The following is a 4,571-nucleotide window of genomic DNA, read 5'->3' on the forward strand; positions in this document are numbered from 1 at the left end:
GAAGGGCAAAGGGAGGTCTTACAAAGGGCAGCCAGCAAGTGAGAGCATGTGCAGGGAAACTCTCATTTACAAAACCATCAGATGTCGTGGGAATTATTCACTATCATGAGAACAGCACGGGAAAGACCTCCCCCCATGATTCAATAACCTCCCACTGGGTCTTTCCTGTGATGCATGGGAATTACAGGAGCTACAATTCAAGATGAGATTTGGGTGGGGTGACAGTCAAACCATACCACAGGGCAATCAGATCCTGTTTTTAGAGGATATCTGGAGGGCATCTGGAAATGAAACTTGTGAGGAAAGCATTATCTAATCACGGGAGGATACTGGACCCAGGCGGGGCAGTGAGGGAAGAATGAAGGGGAGGTGGTGATGGGAACTAGCCTTCTAAGGTGAACCTGGTAAGACTTGTGGGCAGACTGAGAGGAGTGGTGATGCAGGAGGACTTCTAGGTTGGCAACCAGGTGTACCCAATGAAGGACGCGCAGGAGGAGGGCAGATGTGCCCAGGAGAGGTGAAGACTTCCATTTTGCACACGTGGAGTTTGAGTTGCCTGTGGAACATCTTGGGCTCTTTGAACATTTTTTCAGATGTGAGGTGATGATGGCCTTCCTAAAGTACCTTCCTTTCATTCTGTGATAGGTTTTCCTCCTTCACAGAGAAAATGGAATACAGTGATGCAGTAGGGTTCTAATCATGACTGCTATCTCAGGAGATGGGAGCAACACAGCAACCAGGGACTCTGCTACAACCAGTGCCTCTGAGTTCACAGGGGCCTCCTCCCGCTGACAAACTAAAACCATGACCGTCTGGGTAGATCAGTAAGTAAATGACATCCTTCCTTAGGGCTAAGGCCACATCAGAGGGTGTGGCTAGAGAGTGGAGGTGTGCGGGGATCCCATCAGTTAAGCACTTGTGTACAGGTCCCATCAGCAGCAGCTCTCGGAGCAGCCTGTCCCCAATGAGCACCTCTTTGAGAGTGACCACTGTCACTAATGACTTCCTTGTTGCCTAATCCAGCATACATTATCATCCCACATCTTCATTCAGCAAACAGGATAGAACACTCCCCTCTGTGCCAAGCATACTGAACTGCCAGAGACATCATAATGAGCAAGACTTGCTTTCAAGGTGCTCTCGGACCAGTTGGGAAGTCTGAAAGTGACAACCCCCTTTCAGTGACAAATTCCCTTACTGCAAGATGACTGCTTCAAGACTGATAGGTACAAAGTATAGCAGTGTGACAAAGGAAAAGTTACATTGGTGTTACATGGAGCAAAAGGTGGAAAAGATTCTCCTGGGATAAGCAGGAGTCCATCTACAAGATGGCCTAGGCTCTCATTAGCATATTCTGCCAGAGGTATTTGAACCAAAGTGACTCCATCTTGAATAGGAACTGGGTGAAATGAAGATGAGACCTGCCGGGCTACATTCCCAGGGGTTTAAGTGTTTTTAGTCACAGGATGAGATAGGAAGTTGGCAGGACTGGTATCACAAGATACAGGTCAGTCATAAAGACCCTACTGATAAAACAGGATGCAGTAAAGAAGCCGGACAAAACCAAGAATACCATGAAAGTGACCCGGGTCCTCCTCACTGTTCATTACATGATAATTATAACACATTAGCATGCTAAAAGACACTCCCACCAGTGCCATCACAGTTTACAGATGCCATGGTAACAACTGGAACTTACTCTATATGGCTTAAGAAGGGGAGGAACCCTCAGCTGGGGGGAAATCTCCACCCTTTTTCCAGAAAACTCACGAATAATCTATCATTTGTTTAGCATATGATCAAAAAATAACCATAAAAATAGCCAACCAGCAGCCTTCGGGGCTGCTCTGTCTATGGAATAGCCACTCTTTGTTTCTTTACTTCTCTAATAAACCTGCTTTCGCTTTACTCTGTGGACTTGCCCAGAATTCTCTATTGTGCAAGATCCAAGAACTCTCTCTTGGGGTCTGGGTAGGGACCCCCTTTCCAGCAACACTTCCACAGAGAAGAATCATCTGGAGAGCTTTTGAGAGTCAGTCCCGGCAAGAAAGATATTTGCAATTTTTAAAATCTGACAATATAGAGAAAACGACAGAATTTGTTTTCAGAGAATGCTTTCTTTAGGAAATGCATGCTAATAATGTTTCTTAAATACAAACCTCAGAGGGGCTTGGCTGGAGCGGGAACTTGAGGCCAAAAGTGCAAAGCTGCTCTGAAAAATGAAGGGTGTGGTCGGACACAGGGAAGATCAGACGCAGGAAAGAAGCCTTCAACTTGGGCATCATCTGGGTGGTTCCCAGAGGAAGACGGAGATGATTTTTGGGTTGCAGAGAAAGGGAAAGAACTTGAAACTGGAGTAGAGGACAGGAGATAAGAGGGGAAGAAGAGGCAGGGGGCGGATAAGGTCAGGGTATCAGGACAGTGATAACCAGGTGCTAACTTGTCTGATGGTGGGAAGGGCCAAGTCACGCAGGAGCAGTGGTGTCTGGTATGGACTATTAAGTTGTTTCCTATTGCTGTCTTTCATCATTAGGTCATTAGTTAAGCTTTACACCACTGCTCAGTGTCAGCATTAGTTAAGCTTTATACCTTAAGGTCTTCAGTTAAGTTTTATGCCAGGTTATTACCGAAGCTCTCTATCACTGCTCAGTGACAGCATGGTGGTGGCAATGTCCTGGGGAATGGAGAGGGTAAAGTGATGCAAAGACAGATATTGAGACCTCCAAACTGATCAAGGAAAAAGTTGAGGGCAGGAGGTCTCAGCTGGTATAACAGGAAAAAGAAAAAAGGAAAACCGAACTATCGCTCCTCTCCTTTAACCCAGGATTCCTCAGAGGCAATTCAGGAGGGAAATGGAATTCCTCTGGAAATACACATCATGGAAGCTTGAGTTCTTTTGTGTGGCTGGAGTTATATCTCTGATTCCAAAAAGGTAAAAGACTTGAAAAGTAAACTACAAATACAGATTTTCTTTCTGTGTCCTGTCTGTCCCTGAGAATTCTGTTTGCAAAGGTTTGGGGTGGGGTTGTGTCCAGGTGGTTCTGATGTGTGGTCAGGGTTGAGGACCACTGCCATAAGTCATGGGGCCACGGGAATTTCAAGGAGAGGGTTTTTGTTTGAGAGTGCTCACTTTGGTGGCAGGGTGGTGGCAGGTTGACGAGGCACAGAAGGAGGCCGGGTCTTGAGAACTGACGGGGCCTGCTATATGGGGCCCTCCCAAAGAGGCTTCCTGTGTGTGCAAGGTACCACAGCCCCGCCATCCAGCGATGTATTACGTACCACTCTCTTCCTCTGAGTGCGCATTCTCCATAGCAGCAGAATGACAGTCACTTGTCATTCTACTACCTGATCTGGAGGAAGAGAAAAACCAGCAGTATTTGTCTTTACTCAGGATGCCATCTCTGGAAGACAGGGACTGAGCCAAGGGCATGGACCTAGGATTTGACTCTCAGCTTTGGAATCCTGCTAACTTCTAGTTTCCACATCTCATCGAAAAGTCAGGAAGCGGCTAAAGCAAATACTGCCTTTCGCATTAGACCTAAGTGCAGCTGGAGCTTCAAAAGAGAAGCTTAGTTTCCTTCCCCAGTTGGAATGCTCCAATATTTCCCTACTTTTCAATAAAATGCTGAAAAGAAATTCCAGTGCTGCTATGCTTACAAATGCGATATTTAAAATGTGTATTTAATTAAAGTTGAGAATAGACAAACCCCTTTAGGGGCTTTCTTTCCTTAGAAATGCATCCTGTGTTCTCATTTTGAGGGACAAAACGTAACAAGTACTGGGCATAATAAAAAGAATTGCCTCTAAACCTACACAGCCTTCACTCCCCACACCTCCCTTTTGAATGTAAATGTGGGCAATACCAGGAAATGAGCCGGGCACAATATTTGCGCTAGGTCCTCATATCTCCACTCTCCCATTTGGAGTCTTAGGTAAACATGCCCCCAGCCAGAGAGCCAGCACTGTGCGAACCCTGCAGCCTCTTCAATAAAGCACCTCCTCGAAATTCTGATTCACATCTCTCAAATCCATTGTAATCCTTCACAGTCAGAAAACAAAAGCCACTGTACTGAGCTTAAAACAGTAAGTGCCTTACACTAAAAACACCTTTAATATCTAACTCTACTAAACGTCGGGAGAGAATGCTTATTTCGGGAGTCATCTCACTTGTTCATGGGCATTTAATGCATAAATCTCAAGTATACATTATGATTTGTTATTATATGAAATGTGTACAGTATAGGTCGTGCACATAGGAATGTAGTACTGTTACTAGTATATAATCCTTCTGCTGTAGTACGAAGTAATGTAAGTCCTGCACACAAATGCACGCCTCACAATACGGAGTGTTACACATCATGCTAACATGTGTACTATTCATAACTCTATACCATTCAAAATGCTAATTGTCACTTTTTTTTCAAAGTCCAAGCATTTGTTTTGGAAGAATAAGGCCAAAGCTCACATTGTTCTAACTGTATGGCCAGCTGCTGGCTTTACCACAATGAGACGCATTGTTGGGTAAATGGAGTCCCTCAGGTGAATGTAATTATGCAAATCCTTCCCTAACT

The 4,571-nt window shown here is 45.1% G+C and overlaps 1 long non-coding RNA gene across 2 annotated transcripts; it reads left to right on the forward strand.

The window, feature by feature from the left end:
- The first annotated feature begins 736 nt into the window (after positions 1–736).
- LOC103884014 lies at positions 737–3,486 on the forward strand. 2 transcript variants are annotated; one of them, XR_646454.4, is made up of 3 exons: positions 737–824; positions 2,825–2,932; positions 3,392–3,486. It is a non-coding gene; the product is annotated as an uncharacterized LOC103884014 (long non-coding RNA). The 2 variants fall into 2 exon arrangements; XR_001902144.2 differs by lacking the exon at positions 737–824 and adding an exon at positions 1,950–2,032.
- Positions 3,487–4,571: the final 1,085 nt, after the last annotated feature.

This window comes from Papio anubis, chromosome 6 (genome assembly GCF_008728515.1).
Source record: "Papio anubis isolate 15944 chromosome 6, Panubis1.0, whole genome shotgun sequence".
Lineage (NCBI taxonomy): Eukaryota > Metazoa > Chordata > Mammalia > Primates > Cercopithecidae > Papio > Papio anubis.